General features: G+C 38.9%; 1 pseudogene; it reads left to right on the top strand.

Annotated features, from left to right (window-relative positions):
• Window positions 1–15,940: 15,940 nt before the first annotated feature.
• Window positions 15,941–16,032, top strand: LOC122236779 (annotated as a pseudogene).
• The last annotated feature ends 338 nt before the right edge of the window (window positions 16,033–16,370 follow it).

Below are 16,370 nucleotides of genomic sequence, written 5' to 3'. Positions count from 1 at the left end.
CTGAGCCTTGAGGGAAGGATAAAATGGCACAAGGAAAGTCATAGTCATTTTGTAAATTAGGATATTTGAGAGATTGGCACATTATTCATATATAATTACATATCAGTAAGATTACCCTTTATTAAGTTATTACTATGTGCCTTGTATTATGTTCACTTTATTTCTTGTGACAATCTTTGTGGTAGGAATTATCACCATTTTACAGTGGAGAAAACTGAGGCTCAGTATAACTTGCTCAAGGTCAGTGAACAGCCCAAGCGTATATATCTGTCTGACCTCCCAGCGTGCCTTTTTTGCCAGTTATGAAAATCTTTGGAGAGCTGATGAGAGCAGAAAGTTCTTTCCTCTGATAAAAAAAAAAGCACAAAGGCACATATGCATCACATTTTATATGCAATTGCAGGAATTTCATGACCCACTGAAACCCATCTATGGACCCGACCCCTGTGGATGTGTTGACACCACATAAGAACAATAAGCCAATTTTCAACAGAATAACCTTTAAATATGTGTTAGCTTTCCAAGTCATCACAATGTGATGCTATTTGAATAACATTTCTGTGGCTCCAAACATTTCTGGATCTCCAGCTTCAGAATGTCCTCAGAACCCATTTACTGGCCACAGAAAAAAAATCAGTCCCAGTTACTTTTGTTTTCCCCAAACAGTATTTGTTGTCTTGCCTTGTTCATTATCTTTGGTTTCAAATGCCTGTTGGCTATTTTCAAAATTGCCAACCATTCTCAAAGGATTCCATTCCATTAAAGAAATCAAAAAAATATGCAGTAGGCTCAGAAAGAAACCCTAAAGGGGCATTTTAGAAGGGGTTCTCTCTGAGGTTAAACCTTAAGATAAGAAACTGTTCTCAAATACAACCATATGATAGCAACACATGCTGTCTGTGGTTATTACTTTAATGCAGTATTCCTAGTTCAGTGTATAAGGTAAGAAATACCTTTAAAAAATATTACTTTGAGAATACACTAAATGTGATTATTGTAAGTTATCTAGTAAAAATTACTCTTTAAAGTTTTTTTTTTTTTGATTATTGGAAATAGAACTTTGTCACTTGTGTAGGTACACTTTAGCATCACTTTTGTAAATCTAGTCCTTCAGTGAACCTATGTAGAAATAGTTCACGTCTTAGTCAAGGTCACTTGGTGTGTTTGTATCCATAATCTGATTTAATTTTCAGTGCTTCTGAGAAGTTACTAACTATACCTAAAATAATGGTTTTTAAAAATAGTCATTTCTTGTGGCAGTTTTTATGATATCCTCTTTTCTTCTAAAACCTGACTTAAATACATCTATTTTAAAAATTAATTTTGTTTTGGGAATATGATGTTACTCCTTGGATCATGAAAATAGTTCTCTAAGTGTCTAAATTAACTTTGGATGTTTAAGTTACCAATTATATTGACTAGAAAATTTCTTCTTTCCTTTTTTAATGTTTATTTATTTTTAGAGAGAGAGTGCGTGAGTATATGCATGAATGGGGGAGGGGCAGAGAGAGCTGGAGACAGAGAATCCCAATCCTGTCCTGTCAGCACAGACCCTGATGCAGGGCTCCATCTCACAAACAGTGAGATCATGACCTGAGCCAAAATCAGGAGTTGGATGCTTAATTGACTGAGCCACCCAGGAGTCCCAGAAAAGTTCTTCTTTCTGACCATATACCCCTACAGTGCATAAAAAGCCAGGGACCGTCTATATTGCACATAAATGTCAATATATAGTAGAGTATAATGAAAATGTCCACAATCTCTTTTTATGCTCCGTCCTGCATAAATGATGATTGACTTGGCTGATGTCTATTTATACCAACCTGATGGGCTCCCCTTCTGGAATAGACTTGAGGGCTGCAGAGATGAGTATACTTCTTATAATGTAGCAGACAAATAGTTAAAGCGTTGGTTCTCACTTTTTTTATTGCTCCCCACATATCCATTCACAAGTTCTTACAGGCAACACAACCCCATCAGTAACTAATTATTAGGTTATTGATAATATTGGTTGTGGGTAACATGCATGGTTTGAAGTCCGGGTGCTTGTTCTAATGCTATTATTTTCCTTCTCATGGAGATAGTCATACTAATGCACTGTGGTACTGTAGTTGACAACCATTGGCGTAAGGGATAGAGAGATGATGTCCCTCATAGTTCCTCAGTACATTTAGTGTTGATTCTTGCTACTCATGTTACGATCCAGGAATCAGCAGGATCAGTATGACCAGGAAGTTTGTTGGAACTGCACAATGTCAGACCCCACCCCAGACGTACCGAATCAGTATTTGCATTTTAACCAGATCACTAGGTGATTGTATACATACCACAGCTGGAGTAGCACTGACATAGATGGTTCTATATAAAGTCATATACATAGAAATTGCAGAACATGCTGAATTGCTGTATGGATAGTGGCAAAAAACCACAAGTAGACTGAATAAACACACTTTCCCTCTCTGGCAAGCGATGGGTATGAATATGTAAAATGGTTAAACTCCTGATATTTGGCTCATTCATTTTAGCCTTTGGAATTGGTTATTTTTCCATTTCCATTGCCTTTCACGTTGTTTGGCCTTTTTGCTGGTTCACGTGGTGAAACTGACTAAGGCTCACCATCCAAATCAACATTTTAATTTGCTTCTTCCAGAAACAAGACTTGGTGGTTTCATTTTTTGTTAAACCACAGTTCTCATATGAAATAATCTAGTTTTGTCCCAAATTAGGAGTGATGATTAAGGATGTGACCAACTAACAAAAAATATATGGTAGAGCCAAGATGCAACTGTAGGTCTGTGTCACAAACAAAATGCTGTTCCTAAGCATTCCATGGGAGACTCTGCAGAACCCTGTAGGTCTAGCTGGAGTTTCAGGTAGCACTGTGTTATCTCTGGAGACATTATTTGGTGGAATGTTGAAGTGGATCCCCCTCCTCTCTTACTCTGCTGGTGGGAGTACATATTGGCATAAGCCTAGTAGAAGACAATTTGGTTAAACCTGCATAAAAAGCCTTGAAAAATGCACATTTGGTGATCTTGCAATTCCAGTGCTAGAATTTGCTAAAAAATAATCATATGTATGGATTAGTAAGTGAAGTGGTATGTTAATTCTATGAATTAGTTAATTCTATGGCTTTAGTATCTAAAGGAAGGAAGAGAACCCTTCAGCCTGCTCTGCCATTGGCGCTCCTCCTTCTACTCTCTGTAACCCCACCCCCACTCCCAAGTCTTCCTCAAAGTAATTGAGTGGCTTGTATAAGTCATTTCTTCCTACTTGGGGCTCAGTTTCCTCATTTGGATGGGAAATTTGGTATATAAGCAGTATTTCTCAGAATATTATCTATGAAGACAATTTGAGTGAGAATCATTCATCACAACACCCCATGAATGAAAGGTTATTTTCTTTTTATTGAGGAGGAAACTGAGGCTCTGACTTTCATTTGACCCTTCGTGACAGGCAGAGGTGGGATTTGAATCCACCTCTACTGATTTCATTCCATTGCTTATTCTATGACTCTAGGTGCTAAGGAAACAAGCAAACAGAGAAGTGCTGACCCTGCCCTTGTGAGCTCATCCTAGGAGGGGGGGATTTTGAGGACTCTTTTCATATACCCCACATTGTTTCTTAAAATGGCTTTTTTGGTGAAAATACTTTTGTAAATCTTTAATTTACTACCATGGAAATCAGCCTGGTTTTTGTTTTTTCTTTCCTTTTTTTAATTTTTAGAAAAATAGCTTCTACTCTTCAGATATTTAGTTTTTGACAGCCAATGAAGATGCTACATCTCACTTTTAAGTTGCAGACCTTTTGGTGCTCAGTCAGTTGAGTGTCCAACTTCAGCTCAGGCCATGATCTCATGGTTTGTGAGTTCGAGCCCTGCATCAGGCTCTCTGCTGTCAGCTCAGAGCCCGCTTTGGAACCTCTGTCCCCCCCCTTGTCTCTGTACCTCCCCTGCTTGTACTTTGTCTCTCTCAAAAATAAATCAACATTAAAGAATAAGGTACAGACCTGTCTCTACTAGGAATGCATATTTCTCTACTTGGAAAGATGGTGCTGCTATGAACTGGAACAAGACAGACTCTCATTAAGTGGGTCATGTCTACTTTAACCAGATGTGCAAGCTTTGCCTTTTGTTCCAGAAAAGCCCTGGTTTCATGTCTAGTAGTTATAGGTTTGGTATTGCTTTCAACTGTGCTGTTTATACTTGCATTATACTTCCTGAATGGCTTCTTGGCTTTGGGGAAGAAATAAAACTCCTCTGAAGCATTCATTAAAGAGATGTATCTATTGAGCACCTCTTAATGTGCCTGGCACAGGGCAAAGCTATGGGGCTACCCAGTGAATAAAACACCCAAGGACTGGTATCCTCATGGGTTCAAATCACTTTTTCAACAGTCCACTTTAAAACTCTTTCCCCCTAATTTTGTTAAGCTTCAGTGTAAAATCTGGTTGATTAAGAAAAGGATCTGTGATAGTTCTGTGATATAATCAAATTCATTGGAACTGTAATAGTATGCAACATTCTGTACAATTTAAAGCATTACTTGCAAAGAAGAAGACACACAATATATTTACTCCCTATGTTGAAACTGTGAATTAACCTCTTTTTGTAAATAGAGTCAAAGAATCTAGTTGCTTTGAAAATCCTGCCATTCTATTTAATGCTCTTTCATTATATTTGATCTTCAGTTTTATGGGCTGCTTTGGTTAGTGATGGTAACAGCAGAGAATTATTGTAGCCTTCAAGAGGATGAAAGGAAGAATGGAAATGATTAAAAGTAAGTTAGCTTTTTCATGCACAGGAGGTAGGAATAATGAAGAAGCAGCACCACATTCTTAAAATGATTAAGCAATTTACTAGGGCATTTTGAAGCCTCATTAAAAATTAACAAATTGATCTTAATGCATCGCATCTCATTCTTTTGGCAGGTTGCCTAGTGCCTTAAGGCTTTGGTTAATGGGCCCAGATGATAATCTCTACCAAACGGCAGTAACTTAACATTTGAAAAATCATCTTTCCTTTTTGTTGATTGTAGTGAGGATAGATAGAAAGAGGTGAGCTCTTAGAGTGATTTTCATAAAATTTTAATTTTTTGACTGTACACAGAAGAAACCTGCCAAGTTTTGCTACTGCATCTGAGATTGTTTGGCTCACACTGAGATTATAAATGCTTTTGCTGAACGCCAGTTATATATACCTACATTTAAGTAAATTAGATCAGAATCAAAGTTCTAGATTGTTATGAACTGCTTACATTCACCATAATGGCATGGAAGTAGCAAGACAAGTATGGCGGCTTGGGCCTGTTATGGCCCAATAGCAGGCTTAGATCAGTGCTCTGGCTTTGTCCCATTTGTTCCTGCACAGAGAGCCAGCATCCTTTGGGTGTTTGTTGCACTCCTATCAGCAGGTCAAGGAGCCTCTTGTGAACACCCATCCCTTGATCAGTAGTTTCATCTGCAGAGGACACCAAGCTTCTTTTTTTTTGCATGTATCCTTAATTCATATGAAAACCTGTGATATCAAGAGTCATTGAGTTAGAAGGGGCGCTAAAAGATTTAGATTCAAATACATTCCTTTTAAGTTTGTTTCTGTACCCCCATTTTGGGCTTTGTAGCTTGCCTAAAGCCCTTTAACCAGAGCGTGGAAGAGAGTTACAACATGTCTCATCCCTTTGCTCATCACTCCCCCTCCTCTAAACATTGATCAAATTCTTCTACTTTATTCATTCACTCAACATGTGTTCACACACACACACACACAGTATTTGTACTCAACTCATCCATATCTCATATATTAGCAGTACCTTTTCCAGTGACTTACACTTTTGAATATTTTGAAAGCTACCATGGTACATGACTGTCTTTTTCCATTCATATTTCATGGATTGACATAAAATTTAATTGATTGTACTTAATTGAAATAACAAGTATGATTGGAACTTGCAGTTTTGAGAACATAAATAAGTGAGTACACAACAGTAGAGAGGAGAAATGTGCACGGGTAGCAGAGGTGAGTATAGTCACTGTGCGTGCTCAGCCTCCACGGGCATCAGCACACAGCAGTTAATTTGGCGATATGATTAAGAGGAGAGTCACCAAGAGAGTTGTCATAATTAACATTTACGGAAGGTTTGTTGTGGGCCAAGCGCTGAGTTAATTGCTTCACTTAGAGTCTCTCTTCTCGTCTTTATTGCAGCTATGAAGTTTAGGTATTATTACCCCCATTGACACAAAGGAAAAAAAAAGATCTCTGCTAAGTAGCTTGTCCAAAGTCACATTGCTAGCAAGTAGCAGAGCAAGAGAAAAGGTAGATCTGGCTATCTCTGAAAACTTTCTTTTTAACTGTGGTTCTATATTGTAATAATGGATTTTGACTAGTGAACAACTCAAGGAAATCTATGCCTGCAGAAAGAATGAATGCAGATATCACAAAAGAAATCTCCACCTGGGTGAAAAACTGTCATTTTCCACTGCTTGGTATCAGGTTGTTCCTATTCCTGTTACAGGAATTCGGGAGAGAAGTTTTGTTGAAGGAGCCTGGAAAAACACAGGCAGTGACTTTTGGGTTCTGCATAAATGAGGGAAAATAAACAAAATGTCTCCTCCTGGTCCAAGTTATTTATTAGAAAGTTTACAATTTCAGCAGTGAGTGATGTCAGATTTAATATATCCTCAGGACTTGCAAGAGCTCTGTCAGCTTGCAAATTTCTGAGCTAGGAACATGGAGACTTTATAATAGACATTTGTTTTCTTGGGGTTCCTTGTATTGTTTCTCCTCCCTGTTCACTTTCAGTCTCAGTTTTGGTGAAAGCTTTGATCTTTAATTAGAGAGAATAATTAGGATAATTAGGGAATGTTTGTGGTTTTTATTGGTGATTTAGACAGTGATATGTGTATGGCTAAACTGTTAGATGGATGAACCTGATTTCCTATACACATATACATTTTTTTTAACTTCCTTACCTCCGGGAATTAAAGGGTATTTTAGAAATAAGTTTAAAATGGAAAATTGACCTTGGCTTTATGATGTAAGTCTTGGAGTAAGCCAACTATTTGTTTTGGGAGGCTTCTGGAGCTGGGTCTCTTGATCCTCATTCTATTTAATGACGTCAAGATAGTCCTGGGTTTAACAGATTTTTTGAATCTCCTTTACCAATGGGATGTTCCTGCATTAAATTATTTTGGCACTCCATTCCATGGAGCACCTTTATCATCAGCATATTTATTTCACACTTTTTGTACATTTTCATGCAGTAAGGAGTGAGTTCTTTCCTTCTTGCCTCTGAGAGATAACACAGAGCTCCTAGTTTATCCAGAACAGCCTCTTGCTTCCACAGTGCTGTGCTGATAAAGGCTTAACAACAGGTTCTCAGTGGAAAAAAAAAAACAATGCCCTGACTCTGATTGATAGCATTTGGTGATTTCCATGGTGTAAATACTTCCCTCATGGCCTATGTGAAGCTACCATGCTGACATCACTGGATGTGGGGTTGGGAAGAGATGTATACAGTCAGTTCTCAGGAGCTGGTCTGAGCCAACTTCACCCCTCTGTCCTTGAATACAATAGTACAATTGTGTGGGCTCACTTCTGATGATGTCAGTCAGTGTGAAGGCAATGAAAATCTTCCTCTTGTAGTACTTCCTTGCTGAGTTTTCCAGTTATTGCTTTACCGACTCTTTTATTTACTAGTTCAAATGCACTGACTGGCTCACTGGGTTAATCATCCAACATAGGCTCAGGTCATGATATCACAGTTCAGTTCATGAGTCTGATCCTGGCATCAGGCTCTCTGCTGTGAGCACAGAGCCTGCTTTGGATCCTCTGTCCCCCTCATTCTCTGCCCCCAACCCCCGCTGTGTGTGTGTGTCTCTCTCTTTCAAAAATAAATAAAACATTAATCACAAAACAAAACAAATGCACTTATAAGTGAAGGATTTTGTTTTAGGGGTTGTTTGTATATGAATGTATGTGTCTATATACATATATAAATTTATCATATAATACTTACATTTATTTATGTAAGTTGATATTTTTTCTCTGTTTCAGGCTTTCATTTTTAGTGATGGACTACCATGTTTTCTTAGTGTTTCCAAGGGTCTCTGGCCTTTTCTGTCCAATTTGCTCCCTTCAGCCTCCAGAGTAATGAACTCAGTAATAAAATCAATTGAAGCATGAGTCCATTAGTTTCAACTCTCTTTCCCACTCTGTCCTCACCAATTTCCCTAGTGCAAACAGTTCCTGTGGTGAGGACGTGCTGCAGTATATATGGTTTTTTGCAAGAGGGGAAAAACTGTGCTGATGTGATACCAGCCCACAATTTTATGCAAGCCCTTCCAAACATTTGAACAGGATTCCAGGTGCAAGTAAGGTGATTCAAATAATCTTTTAATGACACAACGAAATGGGATTAGCTTTCTGATGAAATGTCTTCTGTTTTTCTTGTCATATTCTGAAGCTCCCTATATTGAATTGTATAACATCAGCAAGATGAAACATAGAAGAACACTACCACCCACTGGTCTTTCCTTCTCAGGACAAAATTTCCAAACTGAAGATAGGTTTGCTCTTCTTGGATACTCTTTTAGTCCTTTTATATATGGTATGGGGAAATAACCACACCAGTCAGAATCACGTAGACACCTCACACTTTGATAATCCCTTCTGCCTCAAACACATGGGAATGCTAGGTACAATATGGTAAGAGAGCAGAAAACAAAGACATAACTGGCTCAAAAACAAAATAAATATTTTGGGGCCTCCAAATGTTCCAGAAATCCCTGAGAGTAAGCAAGGCTGATGCTGCTGTTTTTGATGACTTTCTCAAATGTCCCCTTCTCAGTAAGGCCTCTTCTGGACACTGAGCTAAAGCAAATTCTCCTTTCTCTAACTCCACAAGCACTATTCTTTTTCCCTGCTCCATTTTCATCCTTGGCTCCTGTCTTCTAACATAGTAGATATTTCACTAATTAATCATCTTGTCAGCTCCAGGAAGGTGGAGATCCTGCCTCTCAAATATTTGTGAATGAGTAAATGAATGCTAACACATGCAATGCATTTGGCAAAGTAGTAGCAGGTAGTAAATGTTCAATCAATATTAATGTTGTTACTGCTACTGTGAACAGATGAATCTTGGTGCTGACGTGGTCTGACTTTTCCTACCTCATTTCTGTCTATCTCTCTCTCTCTCCCCCACCCTTCTGCTGCCTTTGCCTGTATATTTACTGCTTTTTTCCCCCTCTACTACTCTTTATTTTCTTCCCCTTCTGTCCAGTGTTGGATCCAATGCCTTGTGCCTGTGGAGAATAGCTGAGGCCACTGCAGACCTCGGTTTCACAGTGTGAGCTGCATGTATATATTGGGTGGCCAATAGGAGAGGGAGTGGTGGGAGAATGAGGAGACTCATGGCATGGATTGTGGAGTAAGACCCTTCTTCTCCCTCTCCCATCTCAACTTCACTGCCATGTCCACAGGGCTCAAAGTGGTGAAAATTGTTGAGGGATTTCATTAGGCAAGAACACTTTCAGCAACAGACACCCCTGTGTTGTCGGGTTGTAGCTGCCCAGCAGTTGTGGGGAACCATTGCATTTCAGAGCTGGAGGATACTTGGAACATGCTGTGGTCTGTCTCCACTGCTGCAGCCTTATGGAAATAGACCAGGCTCTGGGGCCGTACAGGCTACTCTCTTTAGCCAGCTCTGTGATTTTCTGAAAGTCACTTAAACTTTCTGAGCCTTGATTTCCTCAATTATAAAATAGGAATTATGCTTGCTTGCAAGATTGTTATGAAATTGGGAATTTAACCAGTTAATTTTTTTTTATTAAGCATCTATTATGTGCCAGACCTGTGTTAGATGATGGAAATATAGTAGTGAGCAAAAGAAATACTCTCTTTGCCCTCATGGAACTTATAATCCCGCTGGGAAAGCAGATATTGAATAGTGACAGGTACAGAGTAGAACCTCAGAAAATGGTAGCTATCTGATTACTCATTTAAAAAAGAGGGCATTGCAGCACCAAGAGGTTAAGGGACATGCTCCAAATAGCACAGTTCCTGTTGGCAGAGTCAGAACTTTATGGTAAGGCCCATAATGTAAAATAAAGTATAAGTAAAACCTTGGATTGCGAGTAACTTGTTCTGTGAATGTTCCACAAAACAAGCAAACATTTCTAAAATATTTTCTCAGTGTTTATTTTTGAGAGAGAGAGAGAGAGAGAGAGAATGGGTGCATGTGAGTGGGGTAGGGGCAGAGAGGGATAAAGAGAGGGAGACAGAGGATCTGAAGCAGGATTTGTGGTGTAGGCACAGAGCCCAAAGTAGGACTCAAACTCACAAACCACGAGACCATGACTTGAGCAAAAGTTGGATGCTTCATCGACTGAGCCATCCAGGCATCCAAAGACAAGCAAACATTTCTAATAAATTTTAACTTAATAAATGAGCGATGTCTTGCAATACAAGTTGTACGTGATGCTGAATGTCACATAATCACAACTGAGCCAATGGTTCTTGAAATTCGCTTTGATATACAAGTGCTTTGGATTACAAACATGTTCCCAGAACAAATTATGCTTGCAAACCAAGGTTTTTCTGTACTTGTTACAAGGGTTGGTTGTGGTACCCAAAACCTTCGTGATGAAACTGCACCTTTTGGTTCCTGTGGAGGTAGCATCTCCTGACCAAGGGAGCAAGGATCCTTCCAGCATTGCCAGGTGTTCCCAGGTCAGACTTGCTTTAGGTCACCTGGAATAATTTAAAAGCCAAAGATCACTCATTTTATGTGAATTTTTTTTATGCTTTCACAGGTTCTTGGAGAATCTGCCCATGGATCAGTAACATAAATCAAAAGCTTATGTTTAAATGAGCATAGATCTGCATTGACCGCAAAACTGTTATTGAGGAGAATGTCCATTATGTAACTCAATGACTCTCATTAATGGGCTCATAGAAGAAATTTGAGAATTTAGAGCCAACAAAATTTGTGCTTCCTATTTTCTTGCAATGGGAACAACATAAATAATCATGTTTGTCTTTTTGTACAGGCTGCCAAAAGTCTTGGAGTCAAAATTCATGTCCAGTCACAAGGAATATATAAACCCTTGAAATTGGCAAATATTTCCTTCTTATTTCCTTGGTTCTGATATGTCTTTCATTTCTATTATTTTATTATCTCTATGTCCTTTAACTTGAGGTAATATACCAAAATAGTACATTTCAAAACTGCTTTCCTTTGTAGGGCAGAGAGTGACACTATGAGGGAAAAAATAGAGCACTGAGGTAGATAATGGAGAAAAACATGAATGAGGATGACTTCTGGGCAATTGTTTTGTCACAAACCCTTTCTACCAAGTATTGATAGACTTTCTGTTTGCTGCTGATGGAGTGAAGTTCAAGGACCTGTGATCTTTGGTTGACCTGGATCTCATCTCAAAATGAATACCTTCCAGTCCTTTCCTTTTGTCTTTGTGTACATTTGCCAGGATATTAGATAGGGCACAGCAGTTAAAAGCTTCTTGGTTCCATATTTCTCATTTATCTAGATTTGCAAGGTCAGTTTAGTCTTGGCTTCCAGTGCATTGCTGTGATTAGGATTTTGTTCTCAGGGACCAAAGCTACATTTACCTCTATTTTCTTTATGTTTATGCCCTAAATTCATGTCAATTTTCTGCAGCACAGCATACTTTCTGCAGAATTGGCTCTTCTCTACTGTTCTTGTTGCTATTAAGAAGGAAACAAAATATTTGGACTCAGCTCTCAAATAGGAATATGTTTTTATCAAGTAGAACAATAAAAACAGCATAAAACTACTCAGATTCCCCTACCTCTGCAACCTGGTGACAAAGTGGGGGCACGGTAAGAGTCACAGAGAAGCCAACTTCTGGCCCAGCCCAATTAGTGATATTGCTGTGACCCAGCGTTCTCCCTAGTTGCAGGGAGTGCTGAGTTCCCCACCATATGCTCACCAAACCCCAAGGATGATCTTCCCCTCTTTTTGCCACAGAGATCCTTTCTGCTGCTTCCTTTTCTGTATTTCTCCAGGGATCCTCTCCTGACTATAATGCTTTTGAGTCCTTTTGAGGACAGTTTTCCTGGTGTTCCATCCACCTGGCCATAGCACTAGAGCTGTGGTTGTAGCCACTGCTCTGCTCCTGTCCCATGGCCTGCAGGCACCCCTGACCAGTTTTCCACAGAAGAAGTACCTTTGTCCTCAATTGAATACAGACCCTCTAGCATAACTATCCCTTTACTTGACCTGCTCACTGATTCACGGGGCAAGGGTAGTGGCTGTTACACACCCAAATCTGTTCTCCCGCTCTTCCATATAATATGGCTGCCTAGTCAGAGGCTATTTTTTCCCGGTCTACTCTGCAGCTAGGTAAGGCCATGGAACTAAGCTCTCACTAATGGAATGTAAGAATTCAAATATTTAGTTATGTAAATGAAAGCGTTTGCCTTGTACATTAGTTTTCCTCCTTTCCCCTGGGAAATGTCAGTGATGAGGACAGAACTCTAGTGCAATAATTCTCAAAGTGTGTTCCACAGACACCTGGAGGTTCCTGAGGCCCTTTCAGGGAGTCTGGGAAGTCAAAACTATTTTCATAATATTAGGATGTTATTTGCCTCTTTCATGTTTTGCATTTGCAATGATGGTGCCAATGCGATGCTGTGTGAAGGTACTGGTCCCTAGCATGAATCAAGTCACTAATACCCAACTGTCCCAAGAGTCATCACATTCTTCACAGACTTGTACTTGCAACAAAACAAAACAAAAATTGCCAGTTTCAGTCCTTGAAGTCCTTGAAGAAGCATTACAAATAATGACTTTAATCATCTCTGTTGAGTACATGTCTTTTTAATATTCTGTGTAATGAAATAGGAAGTGTGCATAAATACTTCAGATACATGTGGAAATATGTTGTCCCAAGGGAAAGCATGTGTGTGATTGTTTGAGTTTCAAGTTGAACTAAACAGCGTTTTTACCTGAAAGAATGATTGACAAAGGGTGTTTATTCAGACATTTGGCATAAATTTTCTTGAAAATCAGCTTGTCACTTCATGGAAAAAAACAAACAGTATTACCAATGACAAAGTTTGAGTTTTCAAGTGAGAATTTCAATTTTGGAAAATATGTAACTGCCACCATGAATTTACCAGCATCTCAGTATTTAAAAACTTTTGTGATGAGATCGGTGGTGATACCGGTGAATATGATTTTTTAACATTGTGCAATAAAATCTGTCAATATTTGAAAGTTCTGCATAGCTCAGTGAACCAATAATTTCTTAAGGACCAATGCATAATGTTTCAAAAGAATGCATGGGTAAAAGATTGGGTATGTTAAACAAGAAACTTGCTTGTTTGCTTGATAACTTTTGGCAATTGTATTCAGTTATATGGTCACCACAACACCAGTGGATTTTAACGTAACAGAGTATGAAAAGATTATGGATATGTTTCAGATTTTGTATTGCAACTCTGAAGAAACTACTACTTGAGCTTTGGTGTAGTATCAAAGAACAATAGTCATAATTATTTGAAAAGGCTGTTAAAATCCTCCTCCCTTTCTCAGCTATATAGTTGCGTGAGGCTTGATTCTCTTCACGTAATTTATTGTTTTTAATTTTTAAAAATGTTTTATTTATTTTTGAGAGAGAGTGGAAGTGAGGGAGGGTAGAGAGAGGGGGACAGAGGATCTGAAGTGGATTCTGCACTGACAACAGAGAACCCAATTTGGGCTCGAACTCATGAACCTTGAACCATGAGATCATGACCTGAGCTGAAGTTGGACATTCAACTGACTGAGTCACCCAGGTGCCTACCTCTCTTCACATACTTTAAGTAAAACAACTTGCTGCACTAGATTGAATGCAGAAGCAGTAGCAGCTTCTGCTTCTTCTTCTTCCCCGCTCCTCTTCCCCTTCTCTTTCTCCTCCTCCCCCATCTCCCTCTCCATCTCCTCTATCTCCTCCCCTCCCTCTCCTCCTCTTCCCCTCCCAATCCTCCTTCTCCTCCTTCCTTCCTTCCTTCCTTCCTTCCTCCCTTCCTTTCTTCCTTCCTCCTACCCCTTCTCCTCTTCCTTCTCCTTCTCCTCATCATCATTGTCCATTGTCGTCGTCGTCCTGTTCTTCTCCTCTCCCTCCTCCTCCTCTCCCTCCTCCTCCTCTCCCTCCTGCTCCTCTCCCTCCTGCTCCTCTCCCTCCTCCTCCTCTTCCTCATCCTCCTCTTCTTGCTCTTCCACTTCCTCTTTCTTTGTCTTCTTTGTCTTCTTCATCTTGTCCTTCTCCTTCTCCTCCTCTTTGTTTTTTTTTCTGTTATTATCAAGCCAGTCATTAAAAAGAGTTTCAAAAATTTCAAATGATGCTGCTGTTTTTACTACTTTTTTGGAAGATAGTTATTTTTTAATAAAATAAATTAGTTATGTTAGCATATAATAGTTTTTAGAAAGGAATTAATGAATAAATATTTTAATAACATTTCAGTTGTAATTTTGAGTATAGTAATTATTAATATATATTACCCTTATAGACAAATCTCTCTGGGGTCCTCAATGATTTTTCAGTGTAAAAGGATTCTGAAACAAAAACATTTGAAAATCCATGAGCTACATGATGGACTCAACCTGGATCACTGGGTGAGCTCTTGAAACACATCTGTCTCCTTCCAGAGTGGTATAGGAAAGAATACATATTTTGTTTGAGCTGCTTGGTATTGGGGACTCTTTGCTACGGCATCTTGGCTCATATCCTAAAAGATCTATTGGCCCAGATAGTGATCTAATGGACACAATAGGATTTATATTTTCCTTTCATCAGCCAACCAGTATCTCCAAGTTGAGTTTCTGTACCTTGAGTCTTTCCCAGAAGTACTTTTCCTTTAACCTTTTAGGCAGAATCAGTCTTGGGGCATTTGTTGGTCTGAACATATCAAGCCAATTGTCCTTCTCTTGAAGGGATCTCAGAATTCAGGAATGGTAGAATTTTTAACAAGTAAACTGCCTGTGACCATATTCTGGGAACTTGTACATAAGGTTTTAATCTGGATTCTGTCTTTGTTCTGTTAATGTCAGTGTGTTTGGTCTAGTTGTTATGGTAGTAATATTTTTCTGAGACAACAATGAAGGCATGTGGTTTACCAAGTACAGGGTATCATTCGGGAAAATGGAAGAATACTTGAATTTGAAACTTTCTGGGAAAATTCATGATTTTTGGTCATCATGTTTATAAGAATAGTCCCTAGAATATGGGAGTCACATTTCACTAATTTTTATTTACTAGACCTTGCACAGTGGATAAAATTGATTTACTAAGATGCTCTTTAATGATAACATTGCTTTCCTATTGTGTATACTCACATGTAAATAGACTGCTACAAATGCTGAAATCTCAAGAGAGGAGATATCTTTTCCTAGTTTTCTTTTTCTATGAATCATGTTAGATTTTTAAAAAACTTTATCATTTCTTTATTCAAAATATCATGAATGATTACCCATTTTTTCCAGGATCAAGTCTACTTTCCATTCTGGGTATTTAAGACTTATTATAATTAGGCCCGATCCTATCCTAAGAGCTACTGGAACTCTTAGCAGGTCAAACCCACATAGGAAGAAAAAAAGGGGAACTTGTAGATTCCTTGGCCTGGTATTATCAACACACTCTTGAAAACCCCCTTTACTCTCTTGTCCCCAGTCATACTCATGTGCAACATAACAAGCCTGGTTAAACTCAACTCTGCTTACCCTGAACCTGATCACAGCTGAGCATTGTTGGAGAAAATCAAGCTAATATGATGACTTTCTCCCTTTAAAATTGTAACCACCGATCTTGAATGGGCACCCAGCACAGACTGTCAGTCCTGCCAACTTCTCACAGCTTAACTTTCTCACTGACTGAGGTGGCATTGTTTCTCTTCTAACTACCTCAGCTGATGACCTTGCTTCACATTTTATTTTAAAAATAATCGGTATACAGAGAAGATTAGCATGGCCCCTGCGCAAGGATGATACGCAAATTCGTGAAGCGTTCCATAAAAAATAATAATAATAATAATCGGTAAAACTGATATGTATCTGCTCATACATATTTTACCTTCCCTCCTTGTAGGATGGGAGAATTGTCCTCAGTCCTTCTCTAAGGACCACACTTCCCACTCCTGGTCCTATTATTTGTACTTGTATACCATCCCTGTGAAACAGGAGAGAATATGTCTGTGCTCTCCAGGAGACAGTATTTATCACACACACTCACATTCACTGTGCCACAGTTATATTGGCTTTCTTTCTGTCATTTGATATTTCTGTTTCATGTGCCTTATACATGTCCTTTTCTCTGTTGGGGACAATGTTCCTTTGGGTTTCGGCCCAGATAGTACC

This window comes from Panthera tigris, chromosome A2, assembly GCF_018350195.1.
Source record: "Panthera tigris isolate Pti1 chromosome A2, P.tigris_Pti1_mat1.1, whole genome shotgun sequence".
Taxonomy (NCBI): domain Eukaryota; kingdom Metazoa; phylum Chordata; class Mammalia; order Carnivora; family Felidae; genus Panthera; species Panthera tigris.
This window is presented reverse-complemented; position numbering and strand designations above follow the sequence as displayed.